The sequence below is a fragment of the Gadus morhua genome, chromosome 9 (genome assembly GCF_902167405.1).
Source record: "Gadus morhua chromosome 9, gadMor3.0, whole genome shotgun sequence".
Lineage (NCBI taxonomy): Eukaryota > Metazoa > Chordata > Actinopteri > Gadiformes > Gadidae > Gadus > Gadus morhua.
The window spans coordinates 25454489-25478549 of record NC_044056.1 but is presented as its reverse complement, the minus strand read 5'-3'; the positions used below and the strand labels follow the sequence as shown (position 1 = coordinate 25478549).

At 44.2% G+C, this 24061-nt stretch overlaps 1 protein-coding gene across 1 annotated transcript in view; it reads left to right on the top strand.

Moving 5' to 3' along the window:
• The first annotated feature begins 19705 nt into the window (after nucleotides 1-19705).
• Nucleotides 19706-24061, top strand: part of pik3c2a (phosphatidylinositol-4-phosphate 3-kinase, catalytic subunit type 2 alpha) — a 72791-nt gene continuing 68435 nt past the window's right edge. The window contains 1 exon segment of the mRNA XM_030366179.1: nucleotides 19706-19824. The gene's annotated coding sequence lies outside the window, so the exon portion shown is untranslated.

Here is a 24061-nt window from a genome sequence, read left to right as displayed (position 1 = left end):
GAACGATGGAAAATCACCAAATAACATCTGTTTCCCCTGAAATACATTTTTAAATATAGCAGCAACCCCTCCACCTCTTTTTCCAGATCTACATGCATCAAAAAAGTTATAGTCGGGAGGAGCTGTCTCTATCAGAACGGTTGCACTGTTATTTTGTTCCAGCCATGTTTCAGTTCAAAACATAAAATCCAGTTTGGAAGTGTTAATAAAATCATTAACTAAAAATGATTTGTTATTAAGAGACCTCACATTAAGTAGAGCCATCCTGATGGTGCTGTTGATAGGCTTTAAGGTTGTTTTTGGTTTGGAGGCAATAGATATGAGATTTGTGAGGTTAGCAGTGGGTCTAAGTTTCCCTTTGTTTACTCTCTTAGTGGTTACAGCATGAATGCGAAAGTTGCCCTGCTTTGACGTAGGCAACCTTGGGTTCAGCAGATTATGAGAAACTTCCTTTATACTGTGTCTACGGCTGAACCCTTTTTTGTCTCAGTAATACTCAGGACTACTATCGGGGCGGGGGTGGGGCGCCGTCCTCCTGGGTGTTAGCAGTGTTAGCAGCCTGCGGCCATGACGTGGCGATGCTATCATTGACACAGATGCAAGTTTGATGCCAGCATGTTCCAGTTTCTTAAATTCGGCTGGAAAATCGCAAAGGGAGACATCGGAGCTGGAGTTGTTGTTGTGGCTATGGGAGAGATGAGGCTGGAGGTCATCATCGATGGGGGAATGCAGAGGAGGGGGGTGGCCGTTCCTCGCCAAGCCAGCATCAGCGATGGGGGAGGGCACAGTGTTGATGGCGTCGGGCGGGCTGTTGTCTCTCTTCAAGGTCTGTGGGCTGTCTGCTATCTGTGTGTCAGATAGTGGCAGAGTAGTTGTGTGGGGGAGGCTGTAGTCTCGCTTCTTCTCAACCTGTGCTCTGATTGTGGCCTGTGCGTCAGACCATGGCAAGATTGTGGCCTGTGCGTAAAGCGAGAAGAGTAGATTGTCCCTCAACAGTTTTGAGCCTAACCTGTTTGGGTGTAGGACATCTGCTCTGAAAAGATATTTGCGCCCCCAGAATAAGTTGAAATTGTCAATAAAGTCCCTTCCTCTTTCATTGCAGACTCTGGAAAGCCATGTATTCAGTGCAAGTAGACGACTGAATCTGTTTATTCCCCTGTCAACAGTTGGTATGGGTCCACTGATGGAAGACTTGATGTGTATTTTGTCCAGTGTATCCAATAGATCAGTGTAATCCCTCTTCAGAAGTTCTGACTGTTCTCTTTGAATATCATTAAATCCTGCATGCACAACAATCTGTGAGATTTTGGGGTTTTCCAATATGATTTTGGCTAGTTTATGGTTGATATTACTAACCATTCCATATGGGAAGATGCTTGTTTTGATCTTCTTACCGGTTATATCCTTGATAGTTGAGTCTCCTATAATCAGAGTGTCTGGTTCATCTGCTTTCTCTGAGATGGGCCCTTGTTGGACGGTGGCAGACACATGCGCAGCCAGCCTCCGTGGCGACTGGTTGTTCCGTCTCTGTCCGCACTGTCCGTCCGGACGCATCTCGGGGCTCAGGGGTGCATCGGTGGCAGGCGCGTTCGTGGACTCTTGAAGTGGCAGGAACCGGTTCTTCAGTGGCAGGGTTGATTTGAGTGACGGGCTAATCCGGCTGATAACTTTAGCTTTGGGTAGCTTAGCATTTGGTGTTGAGTGAACTTGTTGATTTACTTTGGTATGTTGCTTTGGCTTAGCGCCGACTCTGTTCCAGTGAGACGCAGCTGGAACTGTCTCTCTCATGTCCAGCTTCGGGAAGGATACAGTGTAGCTTTGATCATCTTGCTGTATCTGAGTGAGCTCAGCAAACTCACCCATCGGCACTGTATCCTGTGATAGTCCTTTGCATTTTTCTACTGCTGCTAGTCTCGTTTCAATTAAAGCCAATGTCTGTTTCAGTTTGGCGCAGTCTATGCATTTCCCAGTCTCCGTGCCTGAGATATCCGAATACAGAGGCATGTTGGCGATAGGAAAGTCCAAGGCTTTTTCTGCGGTCTGATCCGGGAGTAAAAAGTGCCAAAATGTATTGTTGAATCGAGCGATTGAGGACGACGGAAACAAACTATATACTGTTAGGTAAATAAAATAAGATAAAGTAGATCTGAACGATGAATTAAGTAGTTCTTTCCAATGCCCAGCGGAGCTTCGGGAAACATGACCTCTCTCTCTCCTCTCTCTCCTCTCTCCTCTCTTAATGGACCTGCTCCATTAAGAGTTGAACATGTCAACTATTAATGGAGTTAAGAGTTGACATGTTCTTGGCTCAATTCTTAGGAAGCATGGTATTTCTAGCAATGAAAAGAAATACCATGCTTCCTAAGAATTGAGCCAAGTGGGAGTAAATAAAGGGAAAATAAAAGGGGGCCAAGCACCGAACCCTGCGGAACCCCATGTAATAGCGGGACAGTGGAGGACACATGCTCAGCAAGGCTAACACAGAAAGACCGCTGGGTTAAATAAGATCTGAGCCATTTTAGTGTTGTGCCTCTGACACCCACCCACTGCTCCAGACGAGCAATGAGGATGTCATGGTCTACTGTGTCGAAGGCTGCAGTCAAATCTAGGAGCACAAGGACAACACTATGACCAGAGTCAGTAGCTAAAAATATATCATTAAAAACTCTAAGCAGCGCTGATTCGGTGCTGTGTAATGTTTTAAAACCAGATTGGAAAATCTCTATAATGTTCTGTCCATTTATAAAGTCCATGAGTTGACAGTGAACAATCTTTTCCAGGACTTTTGACAGAAAAGACAGTTTGGAGATAGGTCTGAAATTAGACAAAGCAGTAGGATCAAGTCCAGGTTTTTTTAACAAGGGTTGCACAACAGCATGTTTAAATTGAGCCGGCACGACTCCCGATGATAGGCTACTGTTAATGACAGCAGTAAAAGAAGGTCCAATAGTTGGAAAAATCTCCTTAAAAAGTCGAGGAGGAACAATATCTGCTGGAGAACCTGAGGGCTTCAGGTGGCCAACAATCTCCTCCACAAAGGACAAGGTTACAGGCTCAAACATCTCTAAGAACACAGAGCATGGAGCTGAGACTGGGGGATCAATAGCAGGTGGAGAAGTAAGTGCTCTAGCAGATGTCACTTTGTCAATGAAAAACCTGAGAAAGTCTTCACACACAGCAGGAGACCCCTCAATTTGCAACGCCTGTGGTGCATTCAGAGCAGAGTTAATTACCTTAAACAATGCACGAGGTTTGTGAGAATTTAACAAAATGATCTCAGAAAAATATTTTCTTTTGGCCTCTCTCACAGACGACTGGTAGTGGCGCCAGCAATCTCGCATAATTTGGAAAGACACTTGTAGTTTGTCCTTTTTCCACTTTCTCTCAGCTCTTCTACACTCCTGTCTAGAAGCCCTGGTGGTTTCATTTAACCAGGGTTCAGCCTCCGATTTAGTTTATTGCCGTCTGATTTTATGTGGAGCCACAATGTCTAAGGCAGTTTGACAGCAGTTGAGAAACCAACAGTTCAGTGACTCAGTATCATCTGACACATTTTCAGGAATAACACAGTTCTGGTTGAAAACAGTGGAAAAACGTGCGGCAGTGGAGGGGTTCATAACCCGACATTTGCGAGCGACTGCGCAAGGTTTAGCTGTCAAACGGTTCACAGCGGCTTCAAACAGAACAGGCATATGATCAGAGAAAAAGGCATCACAGATCTCCAGATTGCAAACGGGCAAACCATAGGATAAGACGAGGTCAAGTGTATGACCGCGTTCATGTGTCGGCCCAAGTACAGCTTGGACAATGTCAAACGAGTCAATGATATTTAAAAAGTCTCTCGCCAATGAGTTCTTCTCAGGACAACAGACGTGAATGTTAAAATTCCCCACAATGAGGACCCGGTCATAATTCGGCATAATATCCGACAGGAATACAGAGAAGTCCATCAAAAAGTCTTTGTTATATTTGGGAGGACGATAAATCACAGCACACAACACAGTGTGGGGATGACCCAGCTCAAATAAGCTCAGTTCGAAGCTCGCGGGGGATGGCCGCGATATTTGTTTGCATTTAAAGTCACTCTTATAAACAGTCGCAATTCCTCCTCCTCGACCAGACGACCGGGGAGAATTGAAATAGGAGCACTCGTCAGGTAGAAGATCAGAAAAGACTCCGGACTCACCCGCACTTAGCCAGGTCTCGGAGATAAAAAGAAAGTCCAGCTCCCGCGTAACGAAGAAGTCCTTGAGGATAAAAGCTTTATTTCCAAGTGATCTGGCGTTAACCAAGCCAAATCTAGCAGGAGCCGGCGGACAACCAGCTGACGATGGGGCGCGAGCCAGGGGCCGAAGATACTCCAGATTTGCTCCACGCCAGCGTAAACAAGGGGAGCAGGGATGGTGGGGCTGGAAGGCCTCATCACAGCCCGTCACCTTCACCAGAGAGGAAGCAACAGGATCCAGGAAGCGCTGAGAGACACACAGGCGAGGGGCAGCACCATATCGATCAGGACGTGCCAACCCCAACCTCAGCTTCACGAGATAGCCGCTACGTTTCCCCCGTCGCCGGTACCTTCTTCTCCGAGGTAGTGGAGCAAGCGTGCGGCGGAGGTCGGCCGGGAGATCCGGTGGGAAAGGTGTCCCCCCTTCACAATAATCCGATTTTTGAAAATTTATAGCAGCGTTTCTCAGATCAAGCAACGTTTGGCGATCATAGACCAGAAGAGCGTTGATGTTATGTACAAGCGTTAAAAGCAGCAAAAACAAACACAACAGGTAGAGCACCTGACGGCGAGCCTGACACACTGGCGCCATCAGACCTCTCTCTAGTAGCGTTGATTCTATTCTAAATTATCCATGCTTTTAAGTGTGTTCATAGCATTGCAGCATCCTCGCAGGTAAAGGGCATAGTCATGCAGTGCAGTGCCATCCTCAGCCTTAATATTGCTCCAATTGACAGCCTTCTCCATGTAAGCATTGCCAATCTTGAATCCATCACCAAAGTGAGTTTTGAGAAGTTTCTGTGCCTCAGCATAGCCTCTGCTGGGAAAAGCAGCTCCTGACGAGTTCCCTGGGTTGGCCTTTAGTGTATTGCTCAACCTAGAACAGATTATCTTCTTCATTGCATGTTTTATTTTCAATACCATGTTTAATTGCCTTCATGAATGTTTGATAGCCTAAAGGGTCACCATCAAATATCGGGATTTGTTTGGAGGGGAGAGAAGATTGTTTTTGATGTACAACTAGCAAATCTGCAATTTCATTTTGTCTCTGTATCAGATGCAGCAGATTGTTGTTGTTATTGTTGTTCTTCAGGCCTGTTTCCTTTTTGTTAGTTTGTTTCTCAAAACCATCTGATGTTCTCTGTCCGGCCTCAGCACTGGTTTGGGGTCTTCCAGGGCCCAGTTTCCCGATAACGATGGATCTTTGCTCGTACGATCATTCTCACAAAGGATCTTTCGAACCATTGTTAATTTCTTTGGAGCGTTTCCCGAAACTCCTCTTAACATGAATGCGCTTTCACTGCACTCACGATGATCATAGGATTGTAACTGTCCACTGACACGGTGCTGAAACTGGCTATGTAGAAGGGGGAGACGGAGGAATGTCGCAGGAAAATTGGGTTAAAAAGGGTTAAAATATCCCCCCCATCAACGCCAACAGCAGAGTAGCCTACGAAAATAATAGACTGCAATAATATGAATGCTAAAGATATTAGAACACAATTGATTAGGCCTAGGCCGACATATGCTATATCCGTCCTAATCCTGAACGCACTGTGCATAAATTTTTTCACGGCATTCCCCCCCCCCCTGAAATAATTCCATATTACACAAATCCAAAATAGGTTGTGTGACAACTACATTTATCTTAATGTGCTGATTTCTGAAACATATTGCGCAGCAAAGAGAGCCGACTTTTTCTGATTCCGCATAAGGTTTCATTGATTGGTCACGTAAAAAAACACATCTTAACTTATAGGTAGATAGACACTTTTTTTTTCCCCGGATCAATAAAGTGTCTATCTATCTATCTATCTATCTATCTATCTATCTATCTATCTATCTATCTATCTATGTATGTATGTATGTATGTATGTATGTATGTATGTATGTATGTATGTATCTATCTATCTATCTATCTATCTATCTATCTATCTATCTACCTATAAAACACCCTCCGGAAAAAGGGTAGGGCTTCTGCAAAATGGCGGATATGGCACGAAAGAGAAAAGCGGTGTTCTTCCGGTCTCTCCCTCAAGCAAAAAGTTAAGAAGTGGGGAGAAATAGCTGAGAGAATGACTGCGGTCACTGGCATCACTACGTCCAATGTGGACGTCCGGGAAAAATGGCAAGACTTCGTCAGTCTTGCCAAAAAGAAAGCGTCGGAATTTCGACATCAAACCAAAATGACTGGTGCGGGGGTGCACACGGCACAGGCCCGCAACGACGAGGAAGAGCGAGCCATGGCCATCATAGGCTACTCAGCCTCCCAAGGCATCCCCGGGGGAGTGGATATCCTTGCGGGTATCACGGAAGAGGGAGATCCTTCAAGTGAGCAATGGCAGGAGGATGAGGAACCAAGGATCTCCCACCAGTCCACCTCGGCTAACCCCTCCTCCATACCCGTCATGACGCCCCTGCTGACCACACCGTCCACCTCGGCTGCCACCTCTACCCCTTCCACCGTCTCAACTGTCACCGCCTCCATCATTGGTCGTGGCTGCCAATGCAGCCAAGACCTCATGGAGTTGGAGAGGGAGAAGGTGGCTCTGCTAAAGGACGTGTGTGGTCTTCTACGGGAATCCTCTGAGCGTGACCCTCAAGTGCATAAGAGGACCAAGTTGGACCTTATGGCACGTCAGCTTGCCCTCGAGGAGGAGAGGTTTGGCCAGCAAAGCCTTTCAATAATTATCCCGGAGCAACAAGGTAATGCATGTTTTCAGTAGGCCTACATACAGATATTTGATATGGAGGTTGGGAAAGTTGAATGAGCTGTGAACACGTTTTCATAAGGCATTTTTGTTCTCTTTTTAGAAAGCGACGGGTCATGACGGGTGGGGGCAGCCGAGTGTGTGATCAATCATGCAATTACTATGTTTCAGTCAATTGCAGCCTAATATGAACCACAATGTTCTCCACAAATGATAAAGCACACTTCAGTGGCCGCAATAGATGAGCGGCTGTGTTGCCTTCATTGTCAAACATGTGTGCATGTTTTGGTGTTGAAGCTGTTAAAATTACTCTTGGTTTAAATCCTTGAGAGGAAAAAGAGTTGTCTGGCTACATAGCATCATTTAAAAGCAATTTTAACTATACTACTATGTAATTATAATAAAGTCTATAAAGCTATTATATGACCTATAAAATAATACATGTGAAAACACCGGCAACGAGTTTGATATACCCTTAACAAATTAACTGTTTAACATTACCGAGTGTCTGACTGATTGTTAATGTGTTGATAGTGTTGTGGAGTAGGCACGATGCATCTAATTAACATTATTCGTTGACAGGTTTTATTAATTAAGTCTCGGAACATAGGCCTATATAGTTCAAGGGGCCATGCAGTACGTCAGTGCAAATAATGGCTGGTAGACAGCGTGTGCTAGCGCTCCGTGAGAGAGAGAGAGAGAGAGAGAGAGAGAGAGAGAGAGAGAGAGAGAGAGAGAGAGAGAGAGAGAGAGAGAGAGAGAGAGAGAGAGAGAGAGAGAGAGAGAGAGAGAGAGAGAGAGAGAGAGAGAGAGAGAGAGAGAGAGAGAGAGAGAGAGAGAGTTGTAGCATTTCTAATAGCAACTTATCTAATTCACTTCAACTAGCTATAAGCAAGAGGAGTCGGGGAGTCCAGGTCAAGTATAGATGGAGAGTTTATTGCCACCCGCAAACGAGAGACAACAAACCCGAGTGGTATCCTCGAATACACACTACCGAATGAATCCCGGACAGCTCCTTATATCCCCGATTCTTACACAATACAAAGTTGGACTTTCCTCAAATATAGAATTTCTCATCAGTGTCATACTGTGTGGATGTCAGCATACTCTTATGTCTTCTGGCTACCAATGTGACCTTAGAACATATATTATCCTTATACAAACAGAGATGATGCACATGTGTGAATGTAAGCATTGTCTTCAGAGAGTACATCAATTTGGGAGTAGACTGGACTCTCTCACTGATGTGCCACATGGCCCATCAGGTGAGAATGTCCTGGACCCACTCACTGTTGTCAAACGGCACATAACATCTAGGTTAAAGGTGATCAGCTCCTTTCCACTATTAAAGTATTTATATGATATGTAGGCCTAATAATAATCATAGTTTAACATAGAATGTAAGGTTAATTTCTACCACAAGAGAGAGAGAGAGAGAGAGAGAGAGGCGTCCCCGGAGTCGCCTTGTTGCAATTAATGCTTGAATCTGGGAAAACTTTGACCCCCTCGAGGTCTACAATGACGCGGCAGTGATCCAGTGCTACAGGCTGCCCAGGGAGCCAATCAGACAGCTGTTTGGGACGATCAGCGAAGACCTTAGACGCGCAACCAGGAGGAACTTTGCGCTCACACCGCAAGTACAGCTCTTGGCCGCCCTCAGGTTCTACACCATAGGGAGGTTTCTGCAGGTCGTCGGAGTTGGCCAGGGCCTGTCCAAGGCGTCAGTTTGCAGGTCGGTCCAGGCAGTGACGTACAGCCTCCTCCGACTGGTTCCGCAGCACGTCCGTTTCCACACGAGAGACGAGATGAGTGCGACCCAAGAAGAATTTTTTCGGTCGTTCCGCATCCCACAAGTGCCCGGGCCATGGACGGAACTTTGGTACCAATCCATACGCCCCATGTGGATGCCCACGTTTTCATGTGCTGGAAGGGATATGCCGCTGTGAACTGCCAGGTGGTGTGCGACCATCAGGGCATCATCCTCGATGTTGTGGTGAGATGGCCTGGAAGCACACACGACTCCTTCATCTTCCGCGACTCCTCCATCGGCCGGCTTGCTGCAGCTGTCACGTTAAAATTGTACCGGGGGCGAAAATTGTACCGGCCTACGTCATCAGTTGTTTACATCTTGACAACCTGTTTGGCAACAGACGACGCGATCGTCTGTTGCCGGGCAGGTTGCAAAAAACATTCGGCTCATGTTTCCAAAAGACGAAATAACATAATACAGATAACGGATCGCTAGATAACACTTGTTTTAACTTTATATTTGTATTGTATTTAATTGTTTAATCGAATAGCAACAGACGACGCGATCGTCTGTTGCCGGGAAACGGGCGATCGCGTCAAATGACGCGTTCAAGAACCTTCCTACGTCATTTGACGCGATCGCCCGTTTCCCGGCAACAGACGATACAGACGAAACAGACGAATACATACAATACAAATATAAAGTAAATACAAGTGTTATCTAGCGATCCGTTATCTGTATTATGTTATTTCGTCTTTTGGAAACATGAGTCGAATGTTTTTTTTGCAACCTGCCCGGCAACAGACGATCGCGTCGTCTGTTGCCAGACAGGTTGTCAAGATGTAAACAACTGATGACGTAGGCCGGTACAATTTTCGCCCCCGGTACAATTTTAACGTGACACAGCCTCCAGGGGAGAGTGGCAGCTCCTCGGAGACAGTGGCTATCCTCTTCGCCCTCACCTCTTCACACCTGTGGCTAACCCGGGAGACGTCCATGATGAGGAATACAACGAAGCCCACCGTCTGGCCCGGTGCATCGTTGAGCGCACGATCGGGAGCTGGAAGTTGTGCTTTAGATGCCTCCACAAGTCCAGCGGAGGGCTCCAGTTTTCGCCAGCCAAGTCATGCGCTGTGATATGAGTGACAGCTATGTTGCACCACATTGCAGCTAAGGCTGGGGTAGCTTTAGGTGAACCGGAGGACAATGAAGACGATGACGACGAGGAAGATCGGTGTGAGGACGGCCTCCCTCATTATTACGCGGCTAGTTTTCAAGCACGTCGAAGAGTGATTGAGACTTTTTTTTAACCCCCCTCCCCCCTCCCACATGTCACTAAACACTCCCGTCAACGTGACCAATCCTAACCCTAATCCCCACCATATCCCGGCCTTTTGCCTGCTCCTTAGGTCTTTTTATTTTTCGTTATTTTTCTATGTTATGTTAGGCTATGTTTTATGAGTAGCCTATGTCAGTCTGCACAAATCCCCCCCACTTTCTCTCACACATTTTGAGTGCCCTGCCTGCTCAAACATTTTCTGGACTGTCTCTTTATCAATCACCAAACTAAGAACATAATGGACCACAATAGGCTCAGACGTGACACACCATTACCAATGTGTTATAATAAAACGCATCCAATACTAGGAATGTCCGCTGGTGACGCCACTGAGGCTATAGTAGGCTAACGATGCTCTTAGCATCCTACGAGTACCCCTGGAGTCCTCGTTAGCTACGAGCGTTTTGACGACGTTCCTTACCAACAATGCTTTCGGGAAACGGTGTGAAAACTGTACGATGCTCGTACGACGCACTTTACGATCCACTTAGGCTAACGATGCTTTCGGGAAATCGGGCCCAGATCTGGTAGAGTCAGAAATCTCTGAAGAGGTGTCTTGGGTACTGCTCCCAACTCTGCAAATATACGGGGGATGGTTCCAATTCATTGTTGTTATGTGCCGGCAGCGGTAAAGTGCCTGTTAGGCGTTCCTCCCTCCTGGTCTTCTTTCTCTCCCTCTCCAGTTTACTCTTTTTTTTCTATAGGATCCTGACGACTTAATTGGAGCTCACCTGTGCAGTCTGATCCTGCTGCTGATTGGTTGCCTTGGACCAGGAAATTGGCATAAAACCTTGCCGGTCGGCCGTTGCTGGGCCTTCCTTGTTTTGCTCTTGGCTGTTAGCAACATCTGTATTTGAATGGGGCCTACAGAATATTTTGTGCAAGGTATGGGGAGACGGAGGACAAGTTAAGTTGGGGTACCCTGTACATACATGCAGAATTGAACCACTGTTAGAAACACTAGTTCGTTTGGTCGTGCCATGCGATTTGCGTTTTGTAAGTAGTATTTTTAGATAAGCAAGATAGGTCTTTTTGTTTTGTTCCTTTTTGAGAGGTAGAAGAGGGCCAGGCCTTGTTTTGTTCTACTTATTTCTTTGTTTTGGCACGGCCACTATTCCTCCGGTCTCTCCCTCATATTTTGGTAACCTTGTTATGTTGATTATGATTTAAACCTTTGGAATAAACCCCTGTACTTGACCCTTCAATGTTTTGGTTAGGGTTAGGGTTAGCCCTAACCCTTTGGTTATTGTCTCCCGCATTGTCACCGCGGGGATGTAACAATCGTCATCACTGTCATTGTGTTGTTGCATATATTTGTCCACATATGAATTCATGCCATCCTCTCCTTGTTGCTGAGAGTATTCCTGGAAACTGTCTAATACCTTTTAGTTTAGCATCAGATGCAGCAATATCTGCCTGAGGTTCCATTCTCTCAAGTTGTGCTTGCAATTTGTTTTTCTCCATTTCCACCTCATGTTTCTCCTTTAATGCTGACATGCGTGCTTGTAGAGCCGCTCTCTCTATGGCTATTTTAAGACGAGTTGATGATGACGAAGATGCTGCCGTCTGGTGTGAACATTTCGTTTTGTTAGTTTGTTTAGACACATTTGAGACACTTTCCTGAGGTCCAACAAGTTTCTGAGGATCTTTCCTTGCCACTTCCACTAGGAATTCCTCAAATATTTCCATTTTGGGTTCATACCAGTCTTTTGATTCATTTTCTTTTATTTCAGGAGATAAGAACCTCTGAACGGCGACATGAGTATCTTTAAAATCATTGAATGTCACTTTGAATTGTTCCACAGCATTTAACACGTGTTCCTTATCATCAGTAACAGAAAGCAGTGCTCTGATGTCATTCATCCTGCGCTTGCACGCGCGCTCAGCTTCCCACGGGGACTTGCGCTGAGAGTTTTAAAATCATTCTCCAAGTTTGCCATCCCAGCCGTCATCATTCACGCTACTTTGTCACACAGTTAATTGATTATTCAGTTCATTCACTTGGGTTTATCACTTTTTTCCATACATCAAGCCTTGCATTACATTTCTTTCCGCTGTGTTTCCGGTTTCTTTATTTAAGACAAACGTATCCATATGCCATCAGTCTTATCGTTTATCCTTACAAAGCCCAGATCATCTCTTCCGTTTCGTTACGTTCTTTACTCACGGCTTGATCCTTTCCTTTGTTCCATTCACCGTCTGCGCTCATCAGCGATCAGCTTATTGTTAATCAGCGGGCTGCTGTTTGCTTCACGGTTCCAAACCCAGTCACTCCGCTCCAAGATGTTCCTTCATCACCAGCTTTCCTCTTATTCAAGCGGTTTCGATGTTTTCGACTATGTTGTGGCCAGTTCTAAACATTTGTTTATAACACTTTCACGTTACAGGGGACCGCTATCTTGACTCGCACTTCTCCATCCATTAACCACCAAGTCTCTTTCTTCGGTTATTTTCGTTTATTTTATTTTACACAAAAATACATGATGCACGGGAAGGTGAGGTGAGGTTGAAAACAGTGTCGATCCCCCTGTTCCACATCCTATCACTGACTAAGTTCCTCTTCATCCTGGCCCAGTGTCCCACCCACTCTCTTCTCTAGCAGCTGATCTTCATCCCGCTAATTATCTCCATATAAATCTAACATTTAAGTAAATTAGAATAAAATATACCATCACTAAGATGAAATGAGAATTAATTCATAATATAACTGAAATAATATAGATTTTAACTATCATAAAAGATGGCTCTAACACCCGGCTGTGTAGCACTGCGGCCGGGGCCCATGTGAGTCCGGGAGCTCTGCTCCGGGAGTTCTGGTGGTTGTGCTTGTTATAAAGGAATTGCCTATACAACATTGAAACGGCATAATGATAATGCGATGGTCATCATCATTTCTTTAATGATTAACATAGAAAACACTTACATTTGTGGTTTTTGATCCTGTCACATCTTTCGCCCGCCATCTTGCCTAGGATTTCTCTGAATTTTTCTATTTTCTCGCAAGGTATTGTGGGAGCAAGTCACAACTAACATTGCAAGTGTGCCCTGCGGTTGAACATGCAACAGCAATGCGTAGGGGTGAGGGTTTGGGTTAAGGGCAGCAATGTGATTCAACCTTACACCCTTTGACTCCTTGGAGTCTCGTTCATATGGCATATTGTTTGTTAAGCATGGCGTGAAAAAGATAGTTTGCGTTAGCATTTAGCTTCTACCGGGAGTACATCGCGCTCGGCTCCAGCCGAGGAGAGCCGTGCAACATCCAGACTGTTACACTTTTTTCTTCTTTCAGGATGAAATACTGACTGACAATTGTTACTACCTGTTCAACAGGTAGCTTATGCGCTAGCTCTCATGCTCTCATGCAAAAGTAGTCGCCTAATTGGCGACTACTTCTGTTATCATGTGACACGCTGCGCATATCGGATTATATTTATTTCTCCCCTCCGATATTCGATCCAGCGTTCTGGGCCAATATCGGACCGATACCGATGCCGTCGATTGGATCGGGGCATCCCCAAAAAAAATATTATAATTAGTGCTGTCAAGCGATTAAAATATTAGCGATTTATCACATTAATGTCATAGTTAACTCACGATTAATCACATTTTTTTTTTCTATGCTAAATATACCTTGATTCCTTTGTCCCATTAATTGTTCTAATTTTAATGCTCTTATCAACATGGAGAAGTGCATCGGCTTGCCTTGTGCAAATGTTTGCCTATAGTGCAATTAAACGATGAACATACAAACATACTGCCTTGAACATAGCAGTCAGGCTACTGCTTCTTTGTTTTGAGCCAAAGAAATATATATATATATATATATATATTATTTTTTATATAAATTTGCGTTAATCGTGCAATAAAAATATAGACGCCGTTAAAATTGGTTTGCGTTAACCCCGTTAACGCGTTAAACTGACAGAACTAATTATAATATATCGGGTGTTTGTATGTCGGGACCACAGTTTATATGGCTAGAGGCTAGCAGCTTCTAACTTATCCAATGTACTCCTGGTAGAGGCTTAATGCTAACGTAAACGATATTTTTCACGTCACGCTATCTTCACAAACAATAGGACATATGAAAGAGACTCCAAGGAGTCAAACGTTGTCAGCCTCATCATTTTGTGAGCTTATCTCGATTAACTAGATATGAAATAATAACATCAATAACACTTCCTGGTTACTGTTAATCTAAGCTGTATTTCCGATGACAACCCACGATTAGCCTATAAAGCAGCTCTTTGAGGTACATGTAAAATCCATGCACTAATTTATAATCACCCCCATTTAGCTAGCAACATCAGAAGCTATCAACCCTCTCGCTATGAGAGGGTTGATAGCTGGTTGCTGCTGTTTCGGGGCTGGGGGCAACGTGCATTTTTTGCACGTTGCAAAAGTGCAAAAAAATAATTACATATTTATGTGGCATTCAGTCCAATGCTTAAAATATATCTATGGCATTCAGTAGGCCAATGCTGTGGTAAAGTGTGTGTAAAGTATGACCAAGTGTTCTTTCTGTTCAATAGAAAGAACTTTATCAATCCCCTGTAGGAGAAATTTGTTAATGTTTGTCCCTATAAAACAATAATGGTAAAAAATAAAATAAAAATACAAAACATGACGGTAACTCTAAAGTCACTTCCACCGAGAGCTGAGCGATATGACCAAAATATCATATCCCGATAACGATATATATCACGAAATAGCACATTTACTGTTACTATAAAAAATCGTATTTTTACTGAAATATATTTTTACAATGTTTTAGACACTCACCAATGGCTAGATGAGGACGGTGACCAAAACATATAAGCGTGTCCAGTCATTCAGCTGAAGTGCAAGGATGTTGTTTGTGGCGTTATCCGTGGTGACACAGACTAGGTGATCCTCACGCAGTCCCCACGACTCAAGAGCTTCCCTGAGACCTCTGGCTATAATTTCTCCCGTGTGGTCATCTGGGAAATAGCTTGTCTGTAAACAACGACTGCAGAGTGTCCAGTCTCGAATAAAGTGTATCGTCAGGCTCATATAGGGATGTGTCGTGCGGCTCGACCACATATCTCTTGTTATAGCGTTGTCGTGCAATACCTTGTGGATTTCCTCCTCTACTTTGGCCCGACACTCTTGATATAAATGAGGCAACTGGACTCGAGTGAAGTATTTTCGGCTTGGCATTGTGTACCTTGGGTCGAGTGTTCGCACCAACTCACGAAACCCCTGTTTCTCGACCGTGTAAATTGGGGCCACGTCTTTACAGATGTAAATTGCAATGGCAGCCGTTATCTCCTTCCATCGTCGTGAATCTTTGTCATATGGTGTGCCGCGGGCAAAAGCTTCTTGCACGGTCTGGGGTTTGTTTTGAGCACTCGGCGACTGTGCTTTTGTGGATTTCATCCGTAGACTCTCTCCATACTGTTTTTCGTGATTCTTACGTAGGTGATAAAATAGATTGGTGGTGTTTGAGTCTGGTGCGGAGACCAGTTTGCGGCATACTTTACAGAATACGTTTTTCTGGTCCGTGTCCGACTTTTCAAAACCAAACCAAGTCCATTTAATTGAAGTAGCCCCTCTTTTAGGTACGAGCTCACTAAGTCTTGGCTGGTCGTCGGAGTCCTTCTCCTGTTCAGACGTTTCACGTTCACTCTCCTCCATGTTGGTTTGTGTTGCCTTCATGTCCGTTTGGAACGTAAAGCGTCGTCCAAATGCCAAAAAATATTAGCGTAAAGAGTGTGATTTGCGACAAGACGATATAAACGATAGAGCATAATATGAAAGGATAGACATTTTTATATCCTCACACGATATATATCGTCATATCGCCCAGCCCTACTTTCACCAATGCAAAGATAACAGAACAGAGTAGGGGAGGGCGTAGCCTAACTCGTTTGTGAACGACCTACAGAATGTATGAGGCTTTAATAAAATCACGGACGATTTTGAAATTCCGCTCGGACATATTTTTTAAAAAGTCTGGTCGTCTGGTCACCCTACGTACGGGGAACCCATTTGATTCCTACCTGTTCCACTGTTAAATAGCGTCGCAAGTTGGTGGGTGCTGCCCTGGTAATTTCTCTGAGTGACAAATACGAAGTGTGGCGTGTGAGCGTGTGCATGGGTTGAAATGCGTGTGTCTCACGCCCAATGCGTGAGACTTGAGAGCCCATGTAATGTAGCCTCAAATTCAGCAGTTTAGCATGCAAATGATAAAGGATAAGTGAGTGTCTTTTCAAAACTCACCTGCACCTCGCATGCCTGTCATATTTGATGGCAAACTGATGTCACCTGCTGAAGGCCAAAGGGATTACTTCTTGGGATTACGTGTTGGTGCGCAAGGAAGAATGGTTCCTAAATGGAACTCAAGGAAATGCTGGAATAAAACATTTTAGCCCCTATATTGGCCATATACATGAAGCACATTCTGTTTGGAATAATAACACTTTTCAATAACACAATTCATGTGTAAACATTACGTTCACACTCATGTTACGAAGTTACTATATCTGGTTTCAAGGAAAGTTTGTTTGACAGTGCACTGTCAAACAAACTTTCCTCTAAATCATTGTATCCTTATCATTGTTTGACAGTGCACTGTCAAACAAGCTGTCCTCTAAATCACCATTCCCCAGGCCTATATGTTTTCATGTCGGCAAATGGTCTAAATAAAGTCACTTTGTGACTCGGCGTACATTAGACTTTTTAGATGCAGACATGATTGCTGGAAGTGTTTATTCGGTTACACCACTCTAAAATAAGTTTTCCTTGAAACCATTACGCTAAGATTATGTTTTCGTGTCGGCAAAAGCTCGAAACAAAGTCACGTTGTGACTCGCGGCTACTGGACTGATTTTCCTTGTCACGGTGTAGGGGAATGTGTAGAAATGAGGACGGAGACTTTGTTGCCAGTGAAAATATATAGCGACGGATTTATTTCCCCTAACAGACAAGCCCCTCACAGCCACAGGTGCATTCCTTAAATAGCCGTCGCACCCCCAGGTGCGTCTCACGCCCCCTTCTATAAAGGGGACACGCACCATACACCATACACACAGTGAATTACGATACCGGAGAGATACCGCTACAACAGTACATTTTTGCTGGGTAGTAGAAAGAGTTTTTGAACTACTGCCATACACTAACCTAACTGAACACTAACCCTATTAAAAATAGCCAAACCTGACCCATTTTCTAAAAAACGAAACAAATTTAACCATAATCTAAAAGGAACCTAGCCCTAGATTAGCCTAGCCCTCCATATAACCCAAACCTACAATGTAACAGGCAGAGTTACCTGCTTGACTTTGGGTTGTACACTACAGCTATGAACAAAGTTAATCTGAGTTAACACAGCCGTAAATCTTGTCCTTAACTAACTGTCTATGACCATCAGTTTTAAATGGCCAAATTCACATGTTCCAAGGTTTACTGTAGATCCGTAATTAATAAAGGAAAAAAAACAAGACAGCTATTGTTTTCTCATTGTAATGACATGATAGTTTCACTGACTTACACTGCAAGACTTTGATGTAAATTGACAGTGAAATTCTATCAGTAATCTACTGTATTTAGATTTTACCGTACACTGCTATAATAAAAGTGCATTATGGGAGTCTCAATGATCGTTCAAACATTTCATCAATCAATGTATACATCTACAGCCATATACTTCAAATAGCAAAGAAACTTGGGGAAAATAACATTTGCCTTGGTTGAGTTGGGGGAAATCAGGCACCTCCACGAGGTACTCAGGGTGGTGGGATAACCCCTGTGTTGGCTGTGTGTTCTGGGTGATAAGTTAAAAGGCTGCCCTCGTAGTCCAGCGACGTTAGGGGCACAAGAGCCCCAATAGATTAAAATGATTAATCAATTGGAAATGTCATTGTTCTATATCGGGTGTTTGTGAGCTAGAGCCTAGGTGCTTCCCACATATCTGGCTTTCTTCCGGTAGAAACTAAATGTTAACGCATTTGAAAACTATCTATTCACATCTTGCTATCTACACAAACAAAGTCATATGAAAGCTAAGACTCAAAGGAGTCCAACGGTACAAGCCTTATAATTTTGCTGCCAGTATATTACTGTATTATTACAGCAGAATGATGAGATTACAGAAAGCTACTGTATTATTATTATATTATACAGTAATATCACTGTAAATAAACAGTAAATTAGTGGCAAAACTGCTGCAAGTACTTTACAGTAATTTTAATAGAAAAAACGGTAGGCCAAATATATATGTGATATTATGGGAGATGAGATAGAAGTCGAACAAACTAACTAACTAAATCAGGAACTGGAAAAAGGCAATCATCATAAAACGTTCACTTGAGATCATTTTGAGCTTCACAACACCTTAATTAGCAGGTTCATACAACAGATTGAAGATTCAAGTATTTATTTGTCACATGCGTTATTTTTGGAACAAAAAGCAGTGAAATGGGGATTGCGACTGCAACTCCCAGCTGTGCAAAGTTTAATAATAATAGAAAAGTAAGAAGATAGAAAAAAGGGAGGGGGGGTGAGGATTAAATGAAATAAAATAAAATAAAAAGTACATGAAGAGTGGGAATTATGCATTCATTGTCTGTATGGCTTGGGGGAAAAAACTTATTCTCAGTCTTTCTGTTTCCTTTTGAGAAGGAAGCCGCTTTCCAGAGGGCAACCATTGAAACATTTTATGGCCAGGTGATTTTATGGCCATTTTATGCCTGTCATGGTATTTGCCTGTGACAGGCAACGCCTAGTGTAGATGTCCTGAAGTCCAGGGAGTGCAGTATTGGTGATTTTCTCTGCACGACTGATAACTCTATGCAAGGCCTTCTTATCCTGAGAGTTGCTATTTCCGTACCAGGTTGTGATATTTCCAGAAATAACAGACTCTATTGATGATTAGAATGTTTTCTGCAGCTATCTGGATATTCTAAATTTGTTCAGCTTTCTAAGATGGCACCGACGCTGTCTTGCATTTTTCACCAGGTTGGAGATGTGTGATGTCCATGAAAGGTTCTCAGAGATGACTACCACAAGCTATTTAAATTATCTCACTGCCTCCACCAGGGCACCATTGATGTTCAGTGGTGTGTGATGTAGCCTCTACTTGTCCCTTCTGAAATCAACCACCAATTCCAGTTGGCCCTACAAGGGTTTTCTGAAATATTAGGTACAGTTCATTAAAGACGTTTGCTGTTCTGAGTGCTCAGCTTTTAATAAAAATCATTGAAGGGTCTGGCACGTTGAACAGGCCTGGATTAATTCACAGGATCGAAATACACGAGTGTTCATCAGACTTTCATACCCAATGATATTACATTTTTCTTTAAATAGCAGCGGGTAGCATTATCTTTTCCTAAAGATAAGGCTAGAAAGCTTGCTTAGGCAAAATTGATCAATCTTTGCCTTAGCCATCTTTAAAGCTGGGGGGGGGGGGGGGGGAGATAAAGGTGATGCAGGTGTCATGATTCATTATTTGTTAATTTCTTCTGAATTTCTAATTTAATCTTTGTTAATGTCAACCTCTTTTCACAACACATCTCCGTTCATTGAGAGGATTCTGCTTTCAGAACCGGACAGAGAACAGTGAACTGTATGGGCTGGTGTTTAATCCACATGGTGGCGCAGATCTCCAAGTCAGCAGTGGGCGGGTTCTCCAAACAGAAACACCTCAACCGGAAAACACTCCAACTCAGCAGTGGATGGATTGTCCGGGCAGAAACACCGCAACCGGAAATGACGTTAGCGTCCAGCAGAGAAAATGCAGTTGCAGGAGTAATGGCTGCAAAGCGCGAGCCGCTAAAAGGTAAGAGATTAACAGTTGGTTAACGTCATACTAGGCGCCAAAGTTATGTCGTATCGTTACAACTATTCCGCCTTTATTCGCATGTTGTAGTTGAACAATATGTAGAGTTTTGACGGTTTGTGGTCGACTTGTTGGCAGGTCGGTGTTTGAGAGCTTTACTTATTTAATCAGTGTTTAAAGTTCAGAAACATCGACAGGAACACCTGGTCATCGCCGGCTAACGCACACACATGTTCTCCGATGAGCTGTCACTGTGTGTGGCTAGTTCATTGGACTGTTCAACCCGGTCCGGGTTAAGATGCTAACAGCTAACTTGCATACAGTCAAACTTTGCGTGATAAGTTCTCACGTCGGCGTTACGTTCAGAACGAAGAGACGTTCGGTACAGAGCCGGCCCCGGGTACGAGCCCGGGCCGGGGTACGAGCCCAGGCCGGGGTATGAGCGCTTTCCCGTGATGATGGGATGTCTTTAGGATGTCTTCGATAGGGCTTGTAGGCAGTTCCGCTTAAATCTTCCGTATTGCAAACTTGTTTTTACGGATACTTTTGTAAATGTTTTAATTTTTGTTCAATACTGAATTACACACGGATGGTCCGTTGGATTCAAATCTGACCGCGGCGACCAAATCAACACATTACACCAGCCAGAAGCCCAATGTCAATGCTGCCTTATGGCGTGTTTCCACCGAGCAGTGCTGTTAGGTGCGGTACGGTTAGGTGGGGTGTGTTTCCACCGCTGACTGTACCATTATGGTAGGGCGGGGTTTAATCCGGAAAGCGATAACCGGGGCAGCTACATCATCATTGTGACATCATAGCAGGACGACACAGTGTAGCCTGCTAATAAACTATGAAAATGAAGAACACAACACATTAAAAATAGCAACAATGGAAGACGTCCAAGAAGGACGGTGAACTTTTGCTCAGATTTTCTCCAATAAACAAAGCTTTTGCCGTTGTCCAGAAATACTTCCCGGGTATTGTTTGTTTGTTTGTTTTTGTTTGTTTTATCGCCCTGTCGCACGTAAGTGACGATACTGTCGACCAATCTAAGGACGAAGTATGTAGCTCCAACCTTTCGGCACCCTATCAGACCGCTTGGTAGCCAAATGAAGGAGGATCGAAAAATAGGTCCGCCTAATGCTGCGTTTTATTATCCATCCGTCTCGGAGGTCCGAGGACGTTGCCTAGCGACACGCAAAAACACGCCCCTTTTCCTCGGACGGCGAACTCGCTATCTCGGTTGAACTCAGGGGTGACCGAGCAAAATTCCGAGACAGAATTCAAGATGGCTGCGCCCAGTGTGACTTGAAGTATGAACTGTTTTCATTGTGCTCGGTGGTTTAAATGACAATTTCAATCACTCGTATTATTGCAATACCTTACTGCGTCCGTATCTCTGCCTATGGCCTATAGCCTACTTATTTTGGAGCGCTTGGTCCTCTGCCAATGCTACCGCGGCAACAGCTTTCCGGGTGGCGACCATGTTTTCCTCCAACGACCGAGCGAAATAATAAAACGCTTGAAGTGTGGGCGTTGCGTCAGATCCGAGATCCGAGTCGGTTCGCAGAGAATACTCGAACGCAGCCTAAGCTCGGCTCAGTGCCCTTATTTTTGGACCCCGCCCACTTTTGGCGGTGGAAACGAGAACCGTACAGCACCTAACCGCACCGCTCGGTGGGTACGGTTGGCACCTCTTTGTTTGAGCCTCTTTTCTAATATTTACAGTAGCCATATCCTTGTTGTTATGAGCGTGCAGTTATGATTACGTACTTTGTGTGCCTTCCGTTTCCCGCTGTTGTGGTGATGCTATAATGCAGGGGTGCCCAACCTTTTTTGGTCCAAGATCTACTTTTAAAGTTGATAGTGTATCGAGATCAACCAAGCCATATAGAAAGCCGTAGCGTAGCCACAATTTATTATGCACCTATATAGAACACTGTTTTCTGACGCAAAGATAAAGTTTTAACAATAATCATTCATTTGAAGTAAATGTGCGAGGTGCAAAGAATAAGTTCAAGTAGGCCTAGGACTGGCCTGTAACAACACAACAGGCATAAAAACAACCCAAATAATACAATGCCTAATTCAAGTGGTATCTATACCTTAGTGGGACACCTGGCACTGAGTGGCGGAAGCTAGTCTCACAGTCGGGACAGTAGCAGCTGAGTGCCAGCCGTAAGCAGGATGCAAGGTGGTCATCAGTAGGGATGCACTGAAATGACAATTCTTGGGCGAAACCGAATATACTGAAACAGTTGGCCGAAAGCCGAAAGCGAATACCGAATGTGGCTTTTGCTATTTTTCATTAATTTAGCTTCATTTTTCACCATTGCAAAAATCAAACAATTACATGTCTTTTATAAACTTTTTTGTCTTGCTTTTCAAAAAAAAAAAAATCTATTACAAAATGTACTACTGAACATTTTCTAACATTCCAGAAGACCTTATAGCAAGAATATAAGAAAATATAAATTTAAATAAATATGAGTAAAACAAAATATGCAGTTGCGTGCACTTGGGAGACAAACCCCGCACGCAGAAATTAAAGACTGACGCGCTACCTCCACTCTACCACTCTCTCACTGAGACACAATGCGCAACAAACATGGAGGCATGCTTAAGGTTCAACAAGGACAATCAAATAGCGAATACCCTCTGATGAGAGGCTGTATCTCTAATCAAGAATATTCTCAGGCAATGCCATGGGATCGGTCCCGAAAGAGCCTCTGTCGGAGAGATCCCTGTACGATAAGGGCTCCGAGGTCCACGGGAATACCCAGTTATGGTGACTAGGGGTGTGAACGGTTACAAAAAATTGTAAACGGTTACACAACCCCTTTTTTTTTTCGTGTACACGGTTAACCGTTTATTTTTTATTTTTTAAGTGCGCCGCAGTCGCGCTAGACGACCAATGGAGGGTAGTGTTTAGATCGGGCCCAGAAAATCAAGCCCGACCCGGCCCGAGCCCGTGCACGTTCTGTCTGAGCCCGGCCCGACACATTAACTGTAATTATGAGCCCGAGCCCGGTTTCATACATGTGTAACTTTGTACACATTTGTTACTTAGGCCTACTCTGCTAAATATATATGTAGGCTAAGGGATAATGCATAGAACGCCGGTCATTATCGGGAAAATAAGCACCGACAGGGCGAACAGGTCACCGACGCACAGCGGAGGTGTCTTGCTTCGCCCTGAAGGGGCTTATTTTCGATAATGACCTGCGACGTCCTATAGGCTACATTATCCCGCTTATTACACGGCTACTTGCCAAAACGAAAAAATGACTTCACATGGTGTGTCTTTTTACAATTTATAATTCGTTACCAGCATTCGTAGTGTTGATCAGCAGAGAAATAGTCCGCCAAACGTCTTTTGGTTGCTTAGCAACCAAAGACGTTGGGGTTGACAAGTTACCGGACTACTACCCATGCAAGTGAACGGAGCCTTCCACGCCATTGAGAAGACCCGTGTAGTAGGCCTGTAACGATACTAGTGGTGAAACGGATCAGTGTGTCCACGGTTCGGTTCAGATAACCGTTTTGGGCCTCGGTTTCGGATACGGTTCGGATTAGGATCATGTCCGTGATAGTAAAAAGGCTGACTTTTTTTTGACGGAGGGTTTGGGGGAGAAACACAAAAATGAATGAGACCCACAGGCTATTTGCAATGTGTTAATTGACTGCAATCAGACAACTTGCAAGGCTTTTTTGTGCAATAAATGTTCCCCTAAATGCATTTGAAAACATGGTGCACTGAGTGTAACATGTAAGGGATAACGGCCGACGAGGCTTAGAACTCTGGCGACGAGCGCAGCATGAAGCCAGAGTTGCCTCTACCTGTCCATTATTTCCATCGAACCGGTCGACCTCGAAGGCCGTTATCCCGCTTATCACCCATTTGTATTTATCTCCCGTATATTTAGAATATAATTGTATCAATTACTTTCTTTAAATTTAGGAATCATGCGCTTGAACTTCGGACCGCTTAAAGTTTAAAGCCCAGTTTGTTTTGAACGCTGACAGGCTGAAGGGAGGGGCGGGAAAAGTCTCATTGGCTCGGGCAGCACTGGAGAGAATGCATTCCGCTGGGTCCTAAACACCCTTTTGTATCGGACGTAGGCTACAGTAGGCAAAATACGCTACACAAGGCAATGCCCTCATGAAACCGAAATCCGCGGATCTCAAGAATGCTCCGAACTGTGGTAAACGAACCGAACGGATTCGGATGCATTTC